This window comes from Phascolarctos cinereus, unplaced genomic scaffold, assembly GCF_003287225.1.
Source record: "Phascolarctos cinereus isolate Bilbo 61053 unplaced genomic scaffold, phaCin_HiC Scaffold_2;HRSCAF=192, whole genome shotgun sequence".
Classification (NCBI taxonomy): domain Eukaryota; kingdom Metazoa; phylum Chordata; class Mammalia; order Diprotodontia; family Phascolarctidae; genus Phascolarctos; species Phascolarctos cinereus.
Window position 1 is genome coordinate 85,490,070 of NW_027555625.1, and position 26,961 is coordinate 85,517,030.

Here is a 26,961-nt window from a genome sequence, read left to right on the forward strand (position 1 = left end):
AGGAACATGATCAAAGAATGAGGGACAACATACACAAATACCCAGTGATGAGAGGGCTGAGACACATCAAAGAATGTCTAGAAATATATTCTGGCTAGAACACAGAGTACAGGTAGAGTAATCATGTGAAACTGAATTATAAAGCTAGGTTGGAAGTCCATTGCACTTATACAGTTCCTAATTTACTCTGCCAGCAATGAGAAACCAATTAAGGTTTCAGAAGAGAGGAGTGACATGATCAGGACTCTGCAGTTAAGAATATTCTATTACCAAGGGGTTTGGAAGCTTGATTTTATGAAAAAGGAATTGGAAGGAAGATGATGGTCATGATCCCTTTATTAATTTCATGAGAGCAAATAAATGACTATAGATATTTTTACTTTCTTCTGATAGAAACTGATTTTACCAACATTCAGTAATATCTCACATCCTGCTGAGTGGGAGGTGATTTATCAACAGTAGCTGCTATTTCACACTTACTCTTTCAAACATTTCATTTTCATTTAAATTTCTATATCTATGGAAATCTAGACTTCTTATCCCAATTCATAACAATTGGCACTGTAGCTTTTTCTATTTTAACTTGATGCTATATGCACAGTTAAATTATATCACTAATGCTTTTTATTTTTCAAACTTTTCATAGTCAATAAAAATGCTATTATTAGGATGAATTCATAAGATAATTGATTCTTCTTACTTGTTTATTAAATTTTCCTTCCTCTTGGTTTTGAATGTCAAAGTCAGAATAATAAGGAAACATGGTTGGATAACAATAATAGATTCAATCCTGAATTATGACCAATAAGTATTAAGAGTTCCTCCTTTTACTGATATACTCAATATGAAGTTTGATACCATGTGGCAAACTCTTTACAACAATTCAATGTCCACTACATAACAAACAAAAATAGCTTCTAAGGTTTTTAAATCTAATTTCATCTTCTTAAGATTAGTTTCCAAAAACCTAATAGAAAATGTTTGCAACTTATTTAAAGGGAAGAGTTGATTTACTATAGAGTCTGATACAGTATTGTTGTGACATTGAGAAAGTAATTAATCTGGGTTCATAGGACCTGGGGTAGAGCAGAGAGTTGAATCTGAAAACAAGGAAGCAGCTAAGTGGTACTGGAGGAGATTTCCCTGGAATGGGAGGATGCCTATTGCCAGTTTGATTCTTATCCTCTTTTATGTATAAAAACCCTTTTGCTTGGAATGAATCTCTTTATTTTCAGACCAAAGGAAAACATTCCTCAGTTCTACATCTTACCTATGCCCCACCATTTTACTACTCCCTTTGGAACTCTCCTTTATTGCAAAACAAGTCCCAATTCATTGTTAATCTGTTGCTTTAGTACTTTCACTTTTTAACAACATACCACTTTAACTTTCTGCAGCTGCTTCCAGAGCTCTCAGCTCCACAGATGCTAAGGGGGTTGAAGGTCAGAAGGTTGATGGTCAGAAGGAGAATAAAGGGGTCTCTTTGCTCTCACTGAGGCAGGACTCTTTTGCTTTTCCCATACTTGGACCTGGGTCGCAGTTCTAGGTGGCAGTCCCAGGGCAAGGAGGAGCACTAGCATGGGAGAGCTTGCAGCCATAATAAAGGGGGCGGGAGGGCCTCCTCACAGTTTCAGGGCAGAAAATAGTTCTTATAGTCATTAACAGATCAGAACACAGGCCAGAAGTATAGTGAACAATTCTCCTTAGATCATACCACCTTGGAAGAACCGAAAACTTAACAGGTCCCTAGAAGTATCTCTGAAAATAGCTGCACAAAGCTACTGAAGCTTGGGACAGTTTGCTAGCACCCTGAGGTGGAGCCCTACCTTAACAAAGAGTCAAAGAGTCAAGTAATAGGCTGGGAAAATGAACAAAGAACTGAAAATCTCTGACTATAGAAACTTCCTTTGGTAACAAGAAGATCAAAACATGCCCTCTGAAGAAGATAACAAAGTCAAAGCTCCTACATCCAAAGCCTCCAATAAAAATGTGAACTGGTCCCTGGCCATGAAAGGGCTCAAAAGGATTTTGAAAAGCAAGTAAGAGAAGTGGAGGAAAAATTGAGAAGAGAAATGAGAGTGATGCAAGAAAATCATGAAAAATGAGTCAACAGCTTGATAAAGGAGACACAAGAAATACTGAAGAAAACAACGGCTTAAAAAACAGACTAGGCTAAATAGTAAAAGAAGTTCAAAATGCCAATGAGGAGAAGAATGTCTTCAAAAGTAGAATTGGCCAAGTGGAAAAGGAGATCTAAAAGCTCACTGAAGAAAATAATTGCTTTCTTTTTTAAAAATTAATTACTTTATTTTTAGTTTTCAACATTCATTTCCATAAGCTTTTTGAGTTTTAAATTTTCTCTTCCTCCTTCAATCAATAGGAGGAACCATGAGAAAGAAGAAATAAAACAAAACAGAAGGGGGAAAAAAAAGAGCAAACAGTATTTGATCCACATTCAGACTACAGAGTTCTTTCTCTGGAAGTGGATAGCATTTTCCATCATGATACTTGTGGAGATGGCTTAGATCCTTTCTTTGCTGACAAGAGCTAAGTCTATCAAGAAAATAATTTCTTAAAAATAAGAATGGAGCAAATGGAAGCTAATGACTTTATGAGAAATCGAGAAATCATAAAACAAAACCAAAATAATGAAAAAATAGAAGATACTATGAAGTATTTCATTGGAAAACCAACTGATCTGGAAATTAGATCCAGGAGAGAAAATTTAAAAATTATTGGACTTCCTAAAAGTCATAATAAAAAAAAAAAGCCTAGACATCATCTTTCAAGAAATTATCAAATCACACTGCCCTGATATTCTAGAACCAGAGGGTAAGTTAGAAATTGAAATAATCCACTGATCACCTTCTGAAAGAGATCCCAAAATGAACATTCCCAGGAATATTACAGACAAGTTCCAGAGCTCACAAGTTAAGGTATTGCAAGCAGCCAGAAAGAAAGAATTCAAGTATCTTGGAGCCACCATCAGGATAACACAAGATTTAGAAGCTTCTATATTAAATAATCAGAGGGTTTGGAATATGATATTCTATAGGGCAAAGGAGCTAAGAATACAACCAAGAATCACCTACCCAGCAAAACTGAATATAACCCATGAGGGGAAAAAATGGATATTCAATGAGATAGAGGAATTTCAAGCATCCTTGAGAAAAGACCAGAGCTAAACAAAAAATTCGACTTTCAAATACAAGACTCAAGAGAAGCATAAAATGGTAAACAAGAATGATAAATCATAAGGGACTTATTGAAGCTAAACTGTTTGCATTACCACATAGAAATATGATATTTATAACTCCTAAGAACTTTCTCATTATTAAGGTAGTTAGAATATTTATAGAGGGCAGAGGTATGAATTGAATGTGAAAGGGTAGTATCTAGAAATAAAAATTAAGGGGTAAAAGAGGAATGTACTCAAAAAGAGAGAAAGGGAAAGGTAGAATGGGGTAAATTATTTCACACAAAAGAGCCAACAAAAAGCTTTTACAGGGGAGGGGAAGGGGGGAGGTGAGGAGGAGTAAGTGAACCTTACTCTTTTCAGAATTGGCTCAAAGATGGAATAACATGCACATTAGTTATAGAAACCTATATTACCCTACAGGAAAGTGGGGGGAAGAGGGTAAAAGAAGGGAGAGTGACAGAAGGGAGGGCAGATTGGGGGAAGGGACAGTCAAAAACACTTTTGAGGAAGGACAGGGTGAAAGGAGAGAGAAAATAAAATAAGTGAGAGGATAGGATGGAGGGAAATATAGTTAGTCTTTCATAACATGCCTGCTATGGAAGTGTTTTGCATGACTACCTATGTATAACCTATATCTAATTCTAAATGAAGGGTGGGTAGGAGGAAAGAAGGGACAGAATTTGGAACTCAAAGTTTTAAAAGTGAATGTTAAAATTGTTTTACATGTAACTGGGGAAAATAAAATACTAAAAAAAATCTTTAATGAAAGGAGGCTATTAGATGAAAAAAACAGCATTGAAATGAGAACTCTGGAGGAAATACTTGGAAGGAAATAAACAACTCAGTACAGAAGATTGCTATAACCTTAAGAGGAACTGAAAAATCAAGATTATCAATCATCGTCTCAGACAAAGGAATAGTGACAGTAATCTTGACTAAATGAGATACACAGGAAAACTATATTAGGCTTCAGGGAATCATAGAAAATGAAATAATTTAAATTCTATGTATACATATATGTCTGTACCTACATACATGTACGTCAATAAGAGAGGAATTTCAAGCATTCAAGTATATATGTATGTATGTATTTAGTGTTCTTTTGGATGTGTGTCTGTTGGATCCAATGTACCTTTGCAGCCTCCTCTTCTTGTGTTTGATGTTCCAGCAAATGTGGACACGTAAAGTTGCGTAATAGTTACCATTTTCTGATCTTCTCTTCTCTTTCCCAACATCTGTAGTTTTGGACTTGTTTTCCAGGGATAAGAGATCCCATTTCCATGTCTATATAAACCTAGTGCCTGACGGATTGTTGCACAACAAACATTTATTGAATTTAATTCCTAATATTGATGGTGAGTCTTTGTGGGATCCTTCTGGTTGTTGCAAACAGTGCATTTAACATTATGTCATATGAGATGGAGATGCTTACTTCAGAACAGACAGAAATTTTGGCAGTGCTTGGGAACTGTTGACATAACAACTCTCTGCAGTAAGGCAGATCATAACTTTCTATGACTTAGTAGATAGTTCCTAGAGAGTTGGCTGAGCCACACAGAGGAGACCAGAGTTGCACAGTAATGAAATGTTTCAGGAGAGATTTGAACCCATGTCCTCCTGGTTCTAAGCTCAGAAAATTTACCCATTATATCAAGTCAATCATACATGATAAAGTGAAATGCATTTGTACCAAAGAAAGGTTTAATAAACTAAAGGAATATCATTTCACGCAACCTAAACCAGAAAACAAAAACAAAACAAAGGGTTTTTTTTTTTTTGGCAATTGGGGTTAAGTGATTATCCAGGGTCACACAGCTAGTAAGTGTCAAGTATTTGGTCTGAGGTCAGATTTGAACTCAGGTCCTTCTGACTTCAGGGCCAGTACTCTCTCCACTGTGCCGTCTAGCTGCCCTGCAGTTTCTTTCTAATAATGCTGTTTGTCTCATTACCATGACATCAGGAAGATGATGCCATGCCTTGTAAGTTAACTGGGTTTAAGTGAGGGAAGGTTGTGCAAGGTCACCAGCCTCATTTTCTCCTCTGGAGTCCAGCAGCAGGATGTAGATCAGGATGACTGGAACTGGCCCCTGATGCAGTGGGAGACCTTGGCCTCTTTAAGCTAAGGTCTCTCCCAGGTGTCAATTTGATTCAAGCAATGCCAGTTCAGTGAGTCCCAGTGAGTGATTAAGGCTAGGTAAGAAATGAAGCAAAGAATGGCCTCTTTTACCTAGTCAAAACAAACAAACAAACCATCTGGGAGAGGAAGACTCTCAGGGTTTCTGGCCAAAATAGAAACAATTGAGATTTACACTTACTCTGAGACTTCAGGGCCCAAACAATAACTAACAGAGGAAGAAACTGAGACTCAGACAAGGGAAGTGATTTGCCTATGGTCATACAGAATATCAGTGATCTTTCTGACTCTAACTCAAGCACTTTAGCCACTGTGTCATGGTACCTCTTACAAAAGGTTACCTCATTTTAGTACTGTCTAACAATACCAACAGTCTAAATGACTAAGAATCTTAGAATGGATATAATATTGCCTTTAAGAAATGATTGTATACAAACACTGAGTTACAAGACCACAGCAGGACTCATACCCTCATTTGCAAAAAATTAAAGATATAAAATATATTATTATTTCTCATTATGCCCCCCACCGCAAGGGACTATTCTCCTCTTCTACATAAATGAAGAAATTACTTGAAGAAGAGACTCAAAATCTATCTATTGTAACACAGTCTCTCTGCAAGACCTCTGCCCAAATCAGAATGTTCATGAAATGCTACTTTTAATCAGATACGTTTTCACAGTATATTTTTACATTTTACAGAGTGAAATTCAGAATCTTTTGTAGCTGTATAAGATATCTATTAGAGTATACTCTTCTTGAATTCAAATATTCAAAAATTCTTTTAGTAAGCTTAAAGTGGCACCTGGTTTTTGAAGCTTAAAGAAGGGGTTTTATAGAAGGCCTGGTATCATTAAACTTGACATTGTTTAGTTTTGCCATTCTTATCACAAGTCACAAGACTCTGGAGAGTTAGGTGGGAAAAAAAAAGAAGGAAAGGCATTTTTATACTACCTCTTGTGTGACAAGCTCCAAGCTAATTGCTTTTACAAATATCATCTCATGTGATCCTCATAAAAGCCATGAGAGGTATGTTCTATTGCTATCCCCATTTTTCCTTTTCATTTGAGGAAATTGAGGAAAACAGAGGTTAAGTGACAATACATAAGGTCATATTTCTAAGTGTCTGAGGTTAGATTTGAATTTAGGTCTTCTGGATCCAAGGTATAACGCTCTATCCACTATACCATAGATACCTCCTGGGAGAGTGCAATTTATCTATCTATCTATCTATCTATCTATCTATCTATCCATATATAAGGTGGCATTCAGTTGTAACAATTGCAACAATTGTGAAATAACTTTTTCTGAATTTTATTATTTCCTTTTAAAACAGATTTATTGATGATTTGCTTTGACCTTGTAAACCTCCACCCTCATAAGAGGTCTCATCTAAAAAAACGGAAAAGTAATTGAGTAAAACTAACAATATGCTGACATCTAAAGTGCATGCAACATTCTAGACCCATAGCACCCCTCACCTTTCAATTAAAAAAAATAACAGAAATATATTTTCTTTCTACTCTATGCCCCATTGCGGCGGGGAGGAGGGGGGAAGAAAACTCCATTCTAAAAATATGTTCAGTCTAGCACAACAAATTCCATTATTGTCCATATGCAAATACATACCGATAATTGTGTTCATAGAATTATTCACACATACAAATGTCTGTGTTTATGTATGCTTGCAATTATGTATATGTATGGATGCATGCTCATCTCATATACTTTCACCTCTTTGACTAGAGGACAATGGAGTTTCTTTATCTTTCCTCTGGAGTCTTATATGATTATTATATTGGGCATTTTTCTTAATGTTTTCAAAGTTGTTTATCATTATGGTGGTGGTGTTATTGTATAAATTGTTCTGGTTCTGCTCATTTCTTTATCCATAATTTTATGAAAGTTTTCAAAATTGTACATTTATTTTTACAGCATTGCTGTTACAGGATAAATTGTTCTTCTTGGTTCTGATCAATTCTTTTTGTATTGGTTCACAAAAGACTCACCATGTCTCTTTTGAAATCATCTCTTTCCTTCTCTTACAGCAAAATAGTATTCCACCATATGCATATACCACAACTTAGTTAACCATTCCTCAGTTGTTGGACATCCTTTACTTTCCAGTTCTTTTCCACCACAAAAAGAGCTGCTATAAATGCTTTCATACATATACATTCTTTCTTTTTTTGGTACGGGCTTAGCAGAAAAGGATACAAGCTATTGAATAACATTTTGTATGTGATTCCAAATTGTTTTCCAGAATAGTTGTATTCATTCATAGACCAATAGTTCATTAATGTGCCTATTTTCTCATAGCTCTTTCAAGATTTATCAATTTGGGTTTTGTTTTTTGACATCTTTGCAAATCTAATGGGTTTGGGTTTATCAAATTTAAATCCTTTGTATATATTGCCTTTGATTCTAGTATCTCTATTCTATTAAATCTATATTTTTCTTTTCTTTTGTTTTGCTCAGTGTGAGATAGTTCTGATTATAGCCATTGTCTAAAGGTCTTGGAGTCAGTCACCTTCAAGAGATTTTTGTTCGTTTTTGTGATATTCCAGTCTAATTTTCCCATATATATAAGTGGTGTTTTGCTTGCTGATACGATGTATGAAGTATGTAAGTGAATTTGGAATTATTTTCATTAATATTATATTGATCTAACCTATACCTGAAGATGGAATATCTATCCAATTTTACTTCAGTTATTAATGGTTTATGTAAAGGTCATTTGTTTTTATAGTTGGAGTAATTTCCAATATTTGATAGATTTGCCTGCTATTTTCATTGAGATTTAGTAGTAATAAATGTTGGGCAGATAAAACAAATTTAAAATTCACATATAATAAATATCTGTATGTGATAACAAAAGGAAGACTCTATCATAATCCTATATAAATAAAAGAATTACTCTATTCCTAGGAAAAATAATAAAAGATAAATTCATCTTCTTTAATTTATATTCATTCTATATACTGTCTCACATCAGTAATATCAGTTAGCCTAACTTTCCAGAGCACCTCCAACATTCGATTTTGCTATCTTTATCAATTTTAAGAAAGTGAAGTAAATCTCAGATATGATAATAGCCTGATGTATCTGGAGTTTGCTTAATATGGTGAAGCCTCATTAATCAGAAGAAGGGGGTAAGTGGTCAAAGTGGGAGATTGAAGGTGGGCCTCAGTAACATGGCAGAAAACTGATAAGCATGATAAATCCACAGTACCCTTTACAAATCTGCCTTTACTGGAGTATGGTGCCTTGTGCAGTTATATTCCAAGTATTCCAATCCCTAACCACATTCATTAAATGATAAATCTACATGACCTTCCTTAATTCATTCTCTTTCTAAAGACACTTGTTTTCGACGATTGTATTAAAATTTATTTTTCAAAGTTTAATGAGGAAATGAAAAAGTAGCCATATCCAATGCTTTTCTTTTCTGAAGACTACCTGGCCAGTGGAATCAGAAGGTGTAGTGTTGTTCTGAAAGCTTAGGTTGATCAAACGTGTTTTGATTCCCTATTCTCTGGCCCTGAGATGCCTGAAAGAATAGGCAAAGCAGCAGAAAAATTGCCAAGAACACAGCTGTTGCTGACCTTATATAAAGAGTCATCTGGATCTAGATTTTTAGTATTCTCTGTGCTTATGAGCTTAGGCTTCTTGCACCACAGCCTAGCACAGAAGACTTCTCCAAGATCACATATTAACCAGGAGACACAAATGGAAAGTGAATCGGACAACCCTGGAGCAACCATGGCTGAATTAATGTTTGTCAAAGATATCTTCCATTGTCCTCTTGCTAATACAATCAGCTCTGCAGCCACAGTACTAGGAGCACTTCAGAAACACCAGCTCTGAGTTTATAGATCTCCTTGATTTTATTTATTGTTCTCAGGCAGCATAGGGGAGATTTCCATGCCATCCTTGAGGCTACTGGCAATAGTCTTTCCCTGACCCGTCTACTTCAAATCCTTCTTCCCTAATCTTAGTAACAAGATGAATGTTTGAAAAAGAAATTAAAATGTCACTTCATTCACCTAATATTGGATGATGTAAGGTCTATTATCTTTCAAAGACTCAAATTTCTTCTGCCAAATTTATTGAAAGATACTAATGAAAGTTCTGAATTCTTAGGGTGGAACTTTATAATTGGAATTGTACAAACATGCTATATAGATGCTATTTAAGAGACATACTATAAAAGCAGAACAGAGATTTACTAGAATGTTGATTAAGATAAGTACATTCCTTCTCATCTAAAATCAGCACTACATCTGAGACCTCTCCTATACCTGCATTTGAAGAGTACATAGGCTCCATTTTACTAGATTTAAGCAGTCATGTGACATTTAGCATTTCAGAGCAGATGACCCTTAACAATTTGTTTCTCTGTAGGTCTAATTTTTTCAGTGCACCTTCCAAAAAGACAAAACCATTGAGCAGCAGACATTTTCACTGGTTATTTATTGACAATGCTTCCTTCTATCATTGTCCCATGTGGAAATGCACACATCATCTGTGATTTTTCAGTGTAGACAACATTTTACTGGGATGATGGACTGCTGGTATGGAAACTCCTTCCACTAAGCAGATCATACCCCATTTATGACTCAGCAAATAAACTGGAGAGAATTTCTTGAGGTGCGCAGAGGTTTAATGACTTGCTTGTTTACTTAGTTAGCAACTGTCAATAGCAGGATTTCAATCCCAGTTTTCCTGACTCCAAGTCCAACACTATACACATAGTAACATATTACTTCCTAACTTTTTTTTTTGGTTAGGCAATGGGTTAAGTGCCTTGCCCAGGGTCACACAGCTAGTAAGCGTTATGTGTCCCAGGCCAGATTTGAACTCAGGTCCTGCTGCATCCAGGGCGGGTGCTCTATCCGCTGCCCCACCTAGCTGCCCCTGCTTCCTACTTTTTAACTGACCTACAGTTAAAGAAAACCAGTCTGAAGGGGAAAAGAAAGTAATTGATACTGGATATTCTCAAATAAAAAAGAAGGATGAACCAGGCTTTTGCTCTTGGCTTCTGCAACGCAAATTAAAAACAGAAAATTCAGTGAAGTTTGAACACTAATTTCCCTTTTTATTATTTTGAGAGGTGGAAAGCACAGTCCTTGTTTTTGAAACAACAGCTAGCTGGAGCACTGAGTCTAGACTCAACAAGACCTAGTCAAAATCCAGTCTCAGACACTTATAAGCTGTGTGACCCTGGGCAAATCACTTACCCTCTTTTTGTCTCAATTTCTTCATCTGTAAAAAGAGGGCTCACAATAGCAGCTATCTCCCAGGATATTAATGTGGTTGAAATGAGGAAACAATTGTAAAGTGCTTAGCACATAATAAAAGCTATTATTAAAACTAGAAATTATAAATATTACTTTTCTTTTGAAAAAATCAACTTATATAAAGTACTGTAGCACATGTACTTCGCTAGGCTCAGGAGCTAAGCACCAGCCAGCTTTCCCTTTTGCAAAAGGAGAAGCTTGCTTGAGAATGCAGGAGTTATGACTTGCTCTAGGGGACTGAGTGCCCATCTATGATTAAGCACTTCCCATCACTGAGATCCTGCCAATGGAACTCCTTATAGATTTTATGGGAATTTTCCCAATGATGGGGTGAGAGCTATAACAAAGGAACTGAAGAAATGAGCAGTGTCATCGAACCAGCTTGTGATTTGCTAGTGGCCCTGACTTTCTTTGGGAACACTAATAAACAAAATAACTCTGCTGTGACTAGTATCTGTAGCATGGTGGAATGTTGCAGACTCTCTTGGTGCAGTGACTTAGAGGATGTTACTGCCATGAATCCCAAAGCAGTACTTATCATCACAACAAGGGGTAATGTGTTGCTCATTCTTCCCTGCTTTGATCCTTCCCTATCTCTCTCTAGGGTTTTTTATAATTCACTATAGTAAAATAATAGGCTAGCTTTATTGTTAAAAAGTTACATATCTTGAAAATGTTTCCTGGCATCCAAGGCCATCATCTTTGACTGTTTTGCAAGGTATAGGGTCTGAAGGTGCCATAGGGAGAGTATGGATTCTTTAAAGCTTCTCCCTTGGGTACTGGCTCAGTTACTACAGGGGCTAACGATGTGCTGCTTGAGGCAATATCTCTAAATAAGGATGTATGTCTGGGTTTCTTTCAGCTAGACATAAGGGGAAGTATAATTGTTAGACAATTCCATCCTAGTGGGAAATGCGGTAAAATGAGTTTAGTTGGGTTAGAGTCTACAATTTTTCCCTATTTGCTTTATGAACTTAGACAACTCACTTTTCACCTCTGTGTCTCAGTTTCCTCATATGTAAAATGAAGATAAGCTACATGATCTCTAAGATGTCTTCCAACTTTTAAACTGTGTGATTCCTTTATATGAGGAATGTGGCATATTGGAGGATGGCTAGTATAATGTTAGGGACAGCTAGGTGGCATAGTGGATATAGCACTGGGCCTGGAGTTAGGAAGACTTATCTATTGAGTTCAATCTGGCCTAAACTATTTACCAGCTGAGTGACCCTATGCAAATCACTTAACCTTGTTTGCCTCAGTTTTCTCATCTGTAAAATGAGGTGGAGAAGGAAACTGTAAAATGCTCCATTATCTTTGCCAAGAAATCCCAAAAGGGGTCACAAAGAGTCAGATGCAACTGAAAACAACTGAATAACAACAAAAATATATTGCTAAGTGGTGTTGTGTGTTTAAAGTAGGAATATGACAAAACATCATCAGTAAACCTAAGATTTTAAACATTATATTCTAGGAATATGAAGCCACAAATAGAGGCAACCCAGATAAGCACTGTTAGAGACCATTTATTGCTTCTCCCTAGTGGCAGCCAATACTGAAAGTTCTCTGATTTTTTTTCACTTTCATTGGCCACCCTCTATGCTTCAAATTTACTTCCTTCTCATCTCAACCTCATGGAATCCCTCTTCCTGTAAGACACAAATCAAAACTCACTTTCTACATGAAACCTTTTCTGATTTCCCCAAATGTTAATCCTCTTCCTCCCTAAGTACTTATATGTTCAACTACCTTGTATTTATTTCTATTTATTCTGTGTATATTTAATTTTGGCATATGCACAAACAACATAACACGTATATATGTGTATGCATGTAAATATGTCTGTATACATGCATAGATATCTACACATATATGGTATAGTATATATACATGGTACACATACACACATATATTATAAACACACATATGAACACATGCCATCTTTCATGATAGAATATAGTGGGAGTATGAATTATTTTGTTACTTCTATCAGTATCTCCAACCTCTAGCCCAGTGCTTAATATGTAATGGTAACTTTATTAATGTCTACTGATTAGTTGCTATGGAGTACTAGAACAGATAAGTCATAACCCTGGAATAATTAAAGGAATCAGTCAAACAATATTTGTTAATCTATAAATATGTTCCAGGCATTATATTAGGTACAGGCTATCATGAAAACCAGCCACCAACAAAATGATGGTATGAGGGAAGGAGAACCAAAGTAAAAGATTTGGCATTGCTCTTTGCTGAGCTTTCTCCAGAATATATTCCTTACTTCTTGTTTAATGCCCTCTCACCAATTCATTTCAACAAACCACATTGACGTTTATTAGGCATTTAATATTTTACAAGTTGCTAAGGATAAAAAAGGCAAAAATGAAACAATCCCTGTCCTCAAAGTGCTTATATTTCACTGAGGCAAGAGAACATTTAAACTGATCAATGCTAGGATTAAAAAGACTACATTGAATGAGTGGTACTTCTGTTTAGTTTTGAGGCAAATTAACTATTGTGAGAGGCAGATAAGGAAGATGTATATTCCTACCATTGGGGATAGCTTGTGCATTTGTTCTAGAAATGCCTTTCTATCAAATAATTACTAGGCTTAGTTTCCATCATTTCTCTTCTTACAGCAGTACCTTTCTTATTTTCTCACTTGCTTAAATAACCTTCCAGGAATACCAGTAGAATCATCAGATTATAGAATTAAATGGGAAGGAACCTTAGAAGCTATTGAGTCTAATTCTCTAATTTTACTTATGAGTAAACTGAAATTACTCATAAGAAAAGTAAAGTGACTTGTTCAGGGTCACAATGCGGTATCTGAGGTAGGATTTGGACTCTGGTCTTCCTAAGTCTAAATTTAGTGCTCTATATCCTGACCCACACTTCAGAACCACATATTTCCCTTTTCAGCTTCCTTTCCTCTCAATAGTGACAGACCATATGAAAAGCAATACCTATCTAAACTTTTACTTTCAAGCTCTACAAAGTTTCCTGATAAATATGAAATTATAGAAAATTTCATGACATAGCAATCACATTTATTAAGTGTTTAATTGTGAAGTGACAAGAAACAGTTTGCTATCTATTGCTACCTCTTTGTGGTTTCTTCATAGTATTTTTATGTTTATTGTCCTCCACAAATTCTTATTCTGATATGGTGGGCATATGGATGAGAATGTGACCTTAGGTTGGTAAGGGCTATAACAAGTAAACATAAGCTCCTAAGTTTACACAATGTTGGAAAGGGTTCAGGTATGATAATGCTTAACAGAACATGTCTCTTTTTTTTTTCCCAAGGAGTTTACAATCTATTTAGGAAACCACAAATAAGTAAATATGTAGTACAAACAAGATACATATGTGACCAGGACCTAGGTTTCCCATAAACTCTGGGATCACATGTGCTGGTGTTAATCTCAGGGGATTGACCCGTGGGGTCAGTTTCCCTTTTTGGTTTATGCCCTACAATCTTTTTTTCCATGTTGTGAAAAACTAAGTAAATTTCCCTTCACCCTATCCTGCCCCCCAGTTATTCTATTCTCTCTTTTGACCCTGTATCTCCTTAGAAGTGTTTGCATCTGATTACTCCCTTCCCCAATCTGCCCTCCCTTCTATCATCCTCCTGCTCTCTTGTCCCCTTTTCCCCCTATTTTTCTGTAGGGTAAGACAGATTTCCATACCAAATTGAGTGTATATGTTATTCTCTCCTTAAGCCAAACCTGATGAGAATAAGATTCACTCATTCCTTCTTACCTTCCGGTTTCTCCTGCATTGTAAGAGCCTTTTCTTGTCTGTTTTACATGAGAAAATTTACCCCATTCTACCTCTCCCTTTCTCCTTCTCCCAGTATAATCTCCTCTCACCCCTTAATTTTATTCTCTAGATATCACCCCTTTATCTTCAACTCACCCTGTGTCCTCTATGTATCTATCTATCGATCTATCTATCTATCTATCTATCTACATGCATACATACGTGTAATTTTTCAATCCAACTACTCTAATACTGACAAAGGACTCATGAGTTACAAATATCATCTTTCCATGCAGAATGTAAACAGGCCAGCCTCAATAAGACTCTTATAATTTCTCTTTCCTAGTTACCTTTTCATGTTTCTCTTGAGTCTTGTATCTGAAAGTCAAATTTTCTATGCAGCTCCGGTCTTTTCATCAAGAATGCTTGAAAGTCCTCTATTTCACTAAATATCCATTTTTCCCCTGAAGGATTATGCTCAGTTTTGCTGGGTAGGTGATTCTTGGCTGTAATCCTATGTCCTTTGACCTCTGGAATATTATATTCCAAGCCCTGTGGTCCCTTAATGTAGAAGCTGCTAAATCTTGTGTTACCCTGATTTTGTTTCCACAATACTTGAATTGTTTCTTTCTGGCTGCTAGCAATATTTTCTCCTTGACCTTGGAACTCTGGAATTTGGCTACAATATTCCTAGGAGTTTTCCTTTGGGGATCTCTTTCAGGAGGTGATTGGTGGATTCTTTCCATTTCTTTTTTGCTCTCTTGTTCTAAAATACCAAGGCAGTTTTCCTTGATAATTTCTTGAAAGATGATGTCTAGGCTCTTTTTTTTTTTACTATGGCTTTCAGTCCAATAATTTTTAAATTATCTCTCCTGGATCTATTTTCCAGGTTTGTTATTTTTCTCATGAGATATTTCACATTTTTTTCTATTTTTTCATTCTTTTCAATTTGTTTGACAGTGTCTTGATTTTTCATCAAGTCATCAGCTTCCAATTGCTCCATTCAAATTTTTAAGGAGGCATTTTCTGCAGTAAGCTTTTGGACTTCTTTTTCCATTTTGCCACTTTTACTTTTTAAGGCATTCTTCTCGCTGGCTTTTTGGACTTCTTTTGCCGTTTGGGTTAGGCTATTTTTTAAGGTGTTATTTTCTTCAGTATTTTTTTTTTGGGGGGTGTCCTTTAGCAAGCTGTTGACTTGTTTTTCGTGATTTTCTTGCATCACTCTCAGTTTTTCCTCTGCTTTTCTTACTTGCTTCTCAAAATCCTTTTTGAGCTCTTCCATGGCCTGTGACCAATTCATATTTTCCTTAGAGGGTTTGGATGTATGAGCTTTGACTTTGTTGTCTTCTTCTGGTTGTATGTTTTGATCTTCTTTGTCATCAAAGTAAGATAATATAGTCTGACTCTTTTTGTGCTGCTTGTGCATGATCTCAGCCAATTACTTGAGTTATAAACTCTTTGTTAAGGTAGAAGTCTGATTGCAGTGTGGAGAATGTACTGTCCCAAGCATTGGGGGTTTTGTGCAGCTGTTTTCAGAGATACTTCTAGGGACCTATAAATTTTCACTTCTTCCAAGGTGCTATGATCAAGGGCAAGGTGTTTACTCCTTTACTGGCCTATGCTCGGGTCTATGAGTGACCACAAGCACTCTTTTCTGTCTTGGAACTGTGAGGAGGATTGTCTCAGTACAGCCACTACAAGCTCCACCATGCCAGCTATCCTGCTTGCCCCAGGACCACCACCCAGGACTGTCACCCAGATCCAAGCATGGGCAAAGCAAGAGAATCCAGCACCAGAAGAGACATCCCTGTAATGACCCTCTGATCAGCTACTCAATTCCCCCTCATTCTGTGGGCTGGAAGCTCAGGAGGCAGCTGCCGCCCTGTGGCCGCACTCAGGGATTGGGACCAGGAACACCTGGGCTTCTCTCTCACCACAGACAGACATTTCCTATTGACCTTCTAAGTTGTCTTTGGAGTTCATGGGTTGAGAAGTCAGGAAACCACCACAGCTGCCTGTGATTCTGTCTTCTGAGGCCTGCTCCAGATTTGCTGAGGCCTGCGCACAAACACCAAACTGCATTCCTCTTCCAGCCTGGTGCGATATACTTTTCCAATCAACCATCCATGTTGTCTTGGGCTGGAAATTTGTTTCACTCTGTCTTTTTGTGGGTTCTGTTGCTTTAGAATTTGTTTAGAACCATTTTTTACATGTATTTGGAGAGATTTGGGGGAGAGCTCAAGCAAGTCACTGCTTTTACTCTGCTATCTCAGCTCCACCCCACTCCCCATAGGCTTCCTTGAAATGGAAATTTATTGCTATATATTTTAAATCCTCTCTTACATTCTGCTGTGCACATGACCTTCTTTCTTTTCTTATTTTGTATTTAATTTTTAATGTTTAAGTTATATGTTTCTTTTGTGTACTTAAGTTTTAGAAAAAGAAAATAACAAAAAAAAATAGACTTTTGATACTTGAAATGTGAGGTTTTTGTCCAATGATCCATTAATGAGTGTATATATTGCTGGAGAAGCTGAATTCTATAAATACCAATATTCTTACTATGGACAAAATAGAAAAAAGAAAGGAAACTATAGACCCATTTCATTTACATATATTAATATTAGAGTTTTAAATAAAATATAAGCAAGAAGATTCCAGCAATATATCACAAAGATCATATTCTATGATCAGGTGAGATTTATGCCAGCAATACTGGGATGATTCAATAGTAAGAAAACTAATAGCGTAATTGACCAGATCAATAGAAAAAAAAAAAAACATGATTTTCTCAATGCATGCAGCAAAAGATCTTGTAAGAAAAAACATTCCTATTAAAAACACTAGAAAGTATAAGAATCAATTGATTCTATTTTAAAATGATAGCATATATCTAGAACCAAGGGGAAGCATTATCTGTAATAGGGATAAATTAAAGGAAGTGAGCAATAAGAGAGGGATCCTTGGGAGGATAAGGGAGGAGTCTTTGGAGAGGGTGTAGGTTAAGTAACACGAGGGCAAGGTAGTGTGTAGAAGTGCAAGAATCAGGAGGGATAGGTAATAAGAGATAACACACAAACATAAAACAAATATCAGGTAAACAAATTGAGGGGTGAAGTGAGGATGTCCATTGCCACCCACTATTATTCAATATTGTAATAGAAAGATTAGCTATAGAAATAAGATAAGAAAAAGAAATTGTTAGAATCAAAATAGGCAATGAGGAAACAAAACTACCATTGTTTGCAAATGATATGATGGTATATTTAGAGAACCTTAAAGAATCACCTAAAAAAAATAGTTGAAACACTTAAAAACCTTAGTAAAGCTTCCAGATCTACTATTAAGAAAACCATCAGGAAAATATAGAAAGAGAAATTCCCTTTAAAATAACTGCAGACAGTATAAAATTCTTGGGAGTCTACCTATGAGTACAAATCTAGGGACTACATGAACACAATTAAAAAGACACTCTTCACTAGAAATAAAGACAGGCCCCTCAAATTGGAGAAAGATTAGTTGCTCCTGGGTAGGCTAAGACAATATAATAAAAAAATGACAATTTCATCTTTTAATTTACTTATTAAGAACAATACTAATCCAAATGCTAAATAATTATTTTAAAGAGCTAGAAAAAAATGACACAATTCATCTGAAGTACAAAAATTCAAGAGTTTAAAGGGAATCAATGAAAAAAGAATGTGAAAGAAGGTGGCTTAACAGTACCAGATTGCAAACAATATTATGAAGCTATAATCTTGAAAACATGATTATACTAGCAAGAAATATAATGTTACATCAATGGAATAGATTAGGCAAACAATACACAGTAATTAATGACCATAGTACTCTAGTTTTTGATAAACCCAAAGATCTAATCTTTTGGGCCAAGAATTCACAATTTGACTAAAATTTCTGGGAAAACTGGAAAGCATGTTGGAAGAAATTAGACCTCAACTAACTTTTCACTTCATATATCAAGACAAGGTCAAAACAGATAAATCATTTAGATATAATGGGTGACATCAAAAGTAAATTAAGGAAGAATGGAAAAAAAATGTTTCTATTGATCTCTGGATAAGGGAAGAGTTTATGACCAAAGAAAATATAGAGAGGACCATGGGAAGTAAAATGGACACTTTTGATTCAATGAAATTTAAAAAAAAAGGTTTTACACAAATAAATCTAATGGAGCCAAAATAGAAGGGAAGCAGGAAAGTAGGGAGAAATTTTTTACCAAAAGTTTCTCTTTTAATGGTCAAATTTCCCAAATTTGCTCAAATTTACCAAAAAAATATGAATTAATAAGTGGTGAAAGGAAATGAACTGGCAGTTTTCAGAAGAATGTAAAGCTATCAAAAGTCACGTGAAAAAATGCTCTAAATAACTATTAATTAGAAAAAGGCAAATTAAAACAACTCTGAGGTACCACTCATATTTATTAGGTGGGCTAACATGACAGAAAAGGAAAATGATAATTGTTGGAGGGGGTGTGGAAAAATTGGGACACTGATGCCCACTGGTGGAGTTGTGAACTAGTCCAACCATTCTGGAAAACAATTTGGAACTGTGCTTAAAGGGCTATAAAAGTGTGTATACCCTTGGATCCAGCAATACTACTAGTAGACCTATATCCCAAAGAGAGTAAAGAAAAGGGAAAAAGACCTAGGTGTGCAAAATCATGTATATATAGCAACTCTTTGTTGTGGCAAGGAATTGAAAATTAAGGGATTGCCCATCAACTAGGGAAAAGTCGAAAAAACTGTGTTATGTGACTGTGATGGAATGTTATTGTGATTTAAGAACTAATGAGTAGAATAGTTTCACAAATCTTGGGGAGTCTTCTATGAACTTGTGCAATTTGAAGTGAGCAAAACCAGAAGAACATTGTACACTGTAGCAGCAATGCTGTAAGGACGATGAAGTGTAAAAAATTAACTGCTGTGATCAAGACAATGACCCAAGAGAAGTCCAAAGGTTTTGTTGTTGCTCAGTCACTTCAGTCGTGTTAGACTTTTTGTGACCCCATTTGGGGTTTTCTTGGCAAAGACTCTGGAGTGGTTTGCTATTTCCTTTTCTAGATCAATAGGAGTAAGTGACTCACCTGCACAGCTAGGTAATGTCTGAAGCTGGATTTAAATTCAGGTTTTCCTGACTCTAGGCCTAGTGCTCTATCTACTGCATGACCTACCTGCCTCAATTCAAATGAATCCATGATAAAAAAAAAATGTTTTCCATCTCCTGAGATAGAACTGATATACTTTGGATGCAGTCTAAAGCATACTTTTTTTTTTGTTTGCTGAATTTTTTTTTGATTTTGTGTTCGTGTGTTTTCTTTTGCAACATGTATAATTTGGAAATATATTTCTGTGACTTCACATGTATAATTGATAACATATTTCTTTCCTTTTCAAGCAGTGAAAGAGGGCCAGAAGGGAGGGGAAAAATTGGAACTCCAAATTTTTAATGATGAATTTTAATTTTTACATGTAATTGGAAATATTCAATGACATAAAGATATGCTAAAATGCAAAAAAAAAAAGGACTTGACATGTGCCTTTAAATGAAATCAATATATATGGTGACACTTTTTGCTTTCAATGTGAAGGTGGCAAAATTAAATATAGGGAGAAATACATGAGAAAGTGTGGATTAGGGAAAAGGAATGAAGATGTCTCCAAACTACTAGATTACACAGAAGCCTTATTCATCTATATCATGAGTACTTTCTTCAAGAAAAGTATAGGCAGACTCTGAGCATTCAAGCACCAAATAACATTATAAAAATTAAATGGATTATATGCTGAAACATAGCAAAAGACTGATTATTTCTGTAGCAGTTATAATTGAGTCAGCTCTCTGGTTAGTCAAATTAGTACATCAGAATTAAAAACTAGTAAAAAGAAAATTAGAATTATAGTAATGGGAAAATACGTTTTATGCACTTAAAGCAATTTCACTCTGAGCTATTTTAATACTTTAAAATAAAAATTGAAATGGACCAAATGACATTAACCCTGACATTAATAATTTATCCAAATGCTCAACTGATATAAATTAATTTACATAATGGGATCAAAAGAATCCCCAAAGCACCATGAATGCACATATCTACTTACTTGTCAAATAGAGAGTGATAGCAACCAAAGGTAGCTAGTTGGTGAGTACAAGTACTATTTGATCCCAAATCAGTGGAAATTAAATCAGTTCAATGACATTTTGGCAGAATATCAAAGGAATTTTTAATTTTTTTAAAAAATTTCAGACTAATAGTAAAACTTAAATACATAAGAAAAAAACATTATAAACTTAAATATAAAATAAGAAAAGTAAAAAAAAAGTATGTGCTCAGCATAACAGGAGATGATTTAGAATATATAGCAATAACTTTATATTTCAAGAAAATCTATATATTAAACACTGTGGGTTATATTGAATGCTGTCCATCCTTTGCTTCTTGCAGGTTTTCTTTTGTTCTCTGCTGTACATTTTTACTTTATTCTTTTTTCCACTTTCCTCTTCTCCTCCTCACCTTGAGGCTACAATTAAGCACGTATGTGTTTTTATATAGACACTGATACATACATACACGTATACATACATATATTACCATATACTTTCCCTAAGAGATTATATTTCTGATTTTTGTTTTTATGTTTGTGCATTTCTTTTTTTCCTATCTCTCCTCTCTCCTCTACTTTACTTCTACCCTCTACCTTGCCCTCCTATAACTTAACCTACTCCTATAGCACTCTCTCCCCCATCCTCCCATTCCCCTAAATCTAAACAATTTTTGTACACCCCTTTGACCTGTTCCCTCACCCTCCCCTTTAAAGATCTCTCTTTTATCCTTTTCCCCCTCCTTATCCCTTTAGAGTTTTATTTATTTCCAAATTTAAAAGACTTTTGTACTCTTCTAGATGTATCTTTACATATTTTCCCTCTTGAACCCTTTCCTGATGAAAGTAGTTTTCCAGAACTAACAGCCTCCCTCCCCCATCTAATTCATCTGTATTGGTTCTTCCTCTTACACCTCTTTTGAATAAGAAAATCACTGTTTTAGTTGTTCTTGAACAGTTTTACTTTTTGAAGTCATATTATACTCAGGTCTACCCCAATCTTTCTTATAAGCTACCTAATTACTAATAACAGTCTTAAACATAGGTTTTACATTTTATATACATAATAGTTAAACATTCTATCCTTTTTGAGTACCTAGTAATTGGTCATTGTTATATACCTTATATTTCTCTTGGCACTTGTATGTCAAATCTTCTATTAAGTTCATTTTTTTTTAATATGACAATTCATTGAATGTCCATTTTTTTTCATTCCAACTTATGCTTAGCTTTGCTGGGTATGGTATTTTTTGGCTGGAAGCCCAGCTCTTTTACTCTTCAATATATAGTGTTCCATTACCTGCTATCTTTCAGTGTTGTCACTGCTAGGTGTTGTGTCATTCTAATTGTGGTACCGCTTTGTGTAATTTCTTTTTTCTTGTGGCTCATAATATTCTCTCCTTGAGCTGGGGGTTTCAGAATTTAACTATAATATTCCTGTATGTTTTCCTAATAATATCACTTTCAGGTAGTGATTGGTGAATTTTTTCTGTTTTTACTTTCCCCTCTTGTCTGGGTATCAACATTCATTTATTTCAACAGGCTCCTTATTGAATTTGTATATTAGTCTGTATATAAGACAGACAATGGAAATAGACAAAAATTTGGTCTCAGGGTTGAAAAGGAGGAGGAGAATAATGCTGGATAGTCTGACTTTAATTAAATTACAGAGCTCTTTTTTTCTGATTCCAAGATTACCATGAAAACAAAGCTCCACATTTGTATTACCAACATTTTACCCATATGACCAGGCAAAGTGGAACACAATAGCTTTCAAAGATATACTTTCACTCAGAAAGCAGTGGATTAGCACATAGTGGGTAGGATCAGGCGGCAATATGTATATCCAATAAGCAGCTCCAAAGAATGAGATTAAAAGACATAATCAAATAATTATATGATAGGAAGAATTATAGGCTGGTCATATGGAAATAAGAGGCAATAAAATTGGGCAATCTGAACATGCTCTTAATACTCATGAAAATTCAAGAAAAATGGAGGAATATGATAAGCATATTGTATGGCCTTCCAATGGCAAGTTTATAGGAGAAACTGGCAAGAGTTGCAAAGGACTGACAGGGATAGACAGGATAGTTAGAAAAAGAAGAAGATAAGAAAAGGAATGGCCAAAAAATAATCGTTAGTTCATTAGTTATTATGGCAGTGTTCAAGATGACAACTTCTTGTGAAAAAAACAAAACAGAACAAAAACAAAAGATGTACACTTTGAAATGCTCTTACTTAGTCCTTATAAGACATTCTAAGTTTATCTGATGGCTTCCTCTCATTTCATGCATCTTAATAAATGTTAGTTATGATCCACATTATTGGAGGGAACTCCTGAATTGGTGAGATCCTAGGCATATTTGAATATTTATGGTGGAATCTTTTAACCTGTTTTGGGGGAGATACTGCACTGTTGTGAAAATAAAGAAAATGCTTTTAGCAAAAAATCCAACAAATGTCTTTCCTTTGGGAAGGTCCTAAGTTACTTTCCTTCTAAAGATTTAAGATAAATCCTACTCCTTAAAGTTTCTAAAAACGCTTTTCCATGGCAGAGTCTCTCTTTCTATCTCCTTATTGCAACAGCAATTAAACATGGGCTAAGGATCCTGATGATGTTCATACTCCACTTGGCATCTGCTGCCCTGCCTGGTTTTTTTCTCTTCACTCCATGGACCTTGATGCCCTCTGATATCTCTTTTCCTTTTTGTGTGTTGGGGGCCCTTCTCAGGAATGGAAATATTTCTTACCCTTCCTCCATCAGATTTAAGCTCCTCGAGGGCAAGGATTTTCTTTCTTTTTATTCATTGTATCTCTAGTTCTTACCACAATGCCTGGTACATAGTAGGCACTTAATAAATGTTTATTGGATTAAATTATATTAGCTATTCAGTTTGAATCAATAGAGACTGACTTTAAAGGACTGACTGACATTAGGATATTACATTTGCCCTTAGGGGTCATCTTTGGTTCTCTTTCTCCTTCCTCCTTTTCCTCTGTTATTCTCTATCCATCATCCAATATTCTATCGCTTGCCAAGTTCTGGAGATTATATTTCCCACAAGCACACTTTAATTTCTCCATCTTTTCCCCATAACAGTGGAGTTATTTTTTAATTTTTTTTTCTGATAAGTGACTTCCAGAATCATAATTCCAATTTTTGTGTCTGACTCAAATGAAGTTTCTCTGACTAACCCCAAGGACTCTGTGAATCCATTAACTCACACAGGTGCTGGAAATGTTTCATCAAAGTCCTCAAGGGTTTTTTAACTATCTGATTAAAAAAGGAAACTTGATGCTATATCACAGAGGAGGTAATCAACACATTTCCTTAAGTGCTGTAATCAGTCATCCTTGCAGAATGCAAAGGATTTAGGCTCTGTCTCTTATTGCAATAAATGAGCCATCACCTGGACTTGGTACTCCTGTTTTTAATACATAATGACCATTCAAAACATGATAGATATTCAAGGAGCACTAGCAGTCCTGGAAAGGATCAATTCACTTGTTCACATTTTCAGCGTTGCCTAACTCCAGAGACTTTATCACCCTGAGAATGGGTTGCTACCCTTAGCTGTTCTTTTTTCTGGGAAAGTCTGAATAGAATGTCCTTATGCAGATTTTTATTGAAAACACAGGCATCACTCAATGGAAAGCAGTAAGCTAGTCAACAAGAACTTTTTTTGAGTTTCAAGTTATAATATTTTATTAAAATAGCATATTCAACCTCTGTCAACCAATAAATAACACAATAGCTTTTTTTATTTTTCCCAGTGTATGCAGCATGACAATAGTGATTTAAAATATCCTTATCAATGATAATCAATGAAAATATCTCCAATTGAAATGAGCAACTAAAACTAAAAAAGATACATAAAGGTTTCAAATAGAATTCTTGTATATACTCCTGCAGACTCAATCCCAGCATTTTACTTGACCAATAATACTATTAAACTTCTTCTCTTATGCATAGTATAACTATGGGACCCATATTTTATAAATAAAATTGGAATTTTCCATTTCATTTATGTTCCTTTTCAGCTTCACAAAGAAACCAGTAAATAAAACTGTCAGTGACAGTCAACAGCAAAGGATCTCACAGCAAGATAAAAAACTTGAAAATGCTCAAAGATGTTTCTACTCTATTTGTACATAAAAAGTCAGATTTTAAAAAGTCCAAGGCAAGATTTGCAGTTTTTTGTTTTGTGTTGTGTGTGTGTGTGTGTGTGTGTGTGTGTGTGTGTGTGTGTGTGTTAGGGAAGGGTTTAGGCACATCCATTTACTTAAAGCAAACTTCAGAATGAAATTCCAGTTTGTTCTTCGTGTCATCTGTTTAAGCCTTTAAAAAAAAAAGGAAAAGGAAAAAATAATACATCCTGTCAAATGTAAAAGAGAATTCTCCTGTCCAGAGAAGCAAATCCTTCCTTCAATTATGTCATGTTCCACCTTTTTTTTTTATCCTTGTGGATTTCGGTTTGGGGATGTATTATTTGCTTGGTACTCAAGTTATTTATGGAAGTAGTGAATTGCCTTATTTAAGCCTTCTTCCAAAGTGACCACGGGCTCCCACCCCAGCTTAGCTTGGCTTTCTTCTGTGTGGGTCATTGTGGGCTTCTGAGAGAAGCTGAAATTCACTACCACTACCAACACAATTTTTAATTAACTGAGGAAATTCTAAAATTGTGTATTCTTCTGGGTTCCCCAAGTTGACAGGGCTACTAACATTGCTTTTCATTAAGGTCACAAGTCCATTTACTAGGTCATTAACATAGTGTAATGCTCTAATCTGAAAGCCAGAACCATATACTGTGAGAGGCTGCCTTGGAGAGCTTGCAAAATGAAGTTACTGACAACTCTGCAATAATTCATGTGCATCTGTGGACCAAAAGTACTGAATATTCTTGCAACTCACACTTCAACCCCTTCCTGCTTCATGTAGGCATAACACATGGTCTCCGACACATGCTTTCCTTCATCATAACAAGCTCTAGGTCCTATTGGATTCACACGGCCCCAGTAATCTTCACTGTGGGGATGCACTTCTGGATCTCCGTATACCTCCAAGGTGGAGACCAGAAGAAGACATGCACGAACATGTTTTGTCAACCCCAGCATATTTAGTGTCCTGATTGTGTTGGTTTTTAATGTCTTGACAGGATTGTACATATAGTTTGAAGGAGAAGCAGGAGATGCTAGACGATAAATCTGGTCCACTTTAACGCAGAGGGGCTCTATAACATTATGGTTAATTAGCTCAACGTTTTCATGGCCAATCCAATGTTCCACATTTCTTTCCTGCTGGTAAAGAAGTTGTTTACAACTGTAACCTCATGGCCATCCATCATTCGTTTATCAGTAAAATGACAGCCCACAAACCCTTCTCCTCCAGTTATCAAAATTCTTTTTTGATCCTTTTCTGATAAAAATTTCACTGGTGGATACTCCTGGGTAAAACTTTTCTTCCAAGTCTCTGATTTTCTCTCTCAAAGGTGCAATAATCTCTTCCATCTTATTTTCAATTTTCTGTTCTCTATTTTCTTATTTAGACCTTATGTTAAGGAAGTTGCTCCAAACAGAGGCTATGTAGGCAATAAAAGCTATGACCACTAGCAGCTTCATCTTCCTTTGGTTGAAGGCAGTCAGCAGGTGTAGCAGCAGCCCTTTGATCACCATCCCTAGAAGCAGCACTAGCCCAGGACCCTACTGGGAGCACGGGGACCCTCCTGCTGTACAGTGCATGCATGTGGCAGGGCCAACAAGCACTTAATTAATCGTGCACTGTGTAGCAGGCACTGTGCTGAGTGCTAGGGATACGAATACAAAAGAAAACAGTTTCTGCCCTCAATTAACTTATATTCTAATAGGGAAGATAATGTGGACAGAGGGAAAGGGTGGAAAGAAGGGCAAAGACAGGGTAGCTAAATCTAGACAATGAGGTATAGAATGTCTGAGACTGTTCCACAAAATTAAGACTTCAGGAAGAATTAACCAATGGAAAAAAGGAATTGTAGAAGCAGAGTCAAGAGGAATCTGAGGCATGGTGGTTAAATCCAGAAAACTGAGGTTGACTGGTTGGGGGCCCTTCACAAAAATGGAAATATTCATTTCAAAGTTGAGGAGAAGGTAACAGAATTTGAAAAGTAAAAGTTCTTCAGTAAGTTAAATGTCTTGTGCTACTGGGTAACTGGATTTCTCCTGCTGGCATAGAATCTTACTGTTCGTCACCTGATGTCTCTGTTCATTCTGCATTCATGAATCATAATCTCATGTTTTATAAGAAATAAAGAACACACTAATTCTGAGATGCTGACACCCTTTGAAATACATTCTTAAACTAATGAAGGTGAGCTAAGGTAACATCAGTATTCCTATAATTATATAGTCTTACAGTTGGAAGGGAGCTCAGATATTAAATTGGTCAACTTTCCACCTAATCCAAAAATC

The 26,961-nt window shown here is 35.8% G+C and overlaps 1 pseudogene; it reads right to left on the reverse strand.

Annotated features, from left to right (window-relative positions):
* Positions 1–24,943: 24,943 nt before the first annotated feature.
* On the reverse strand, positions 24,944–26,190 carry LOC110218480 (UDP-glucuronic acid decarboxylase 1 pseudogene; annotated as a pseudogene).
* Between the last annotated feature and the right edge of the window lie 771 nt (positions 26,191–26,961).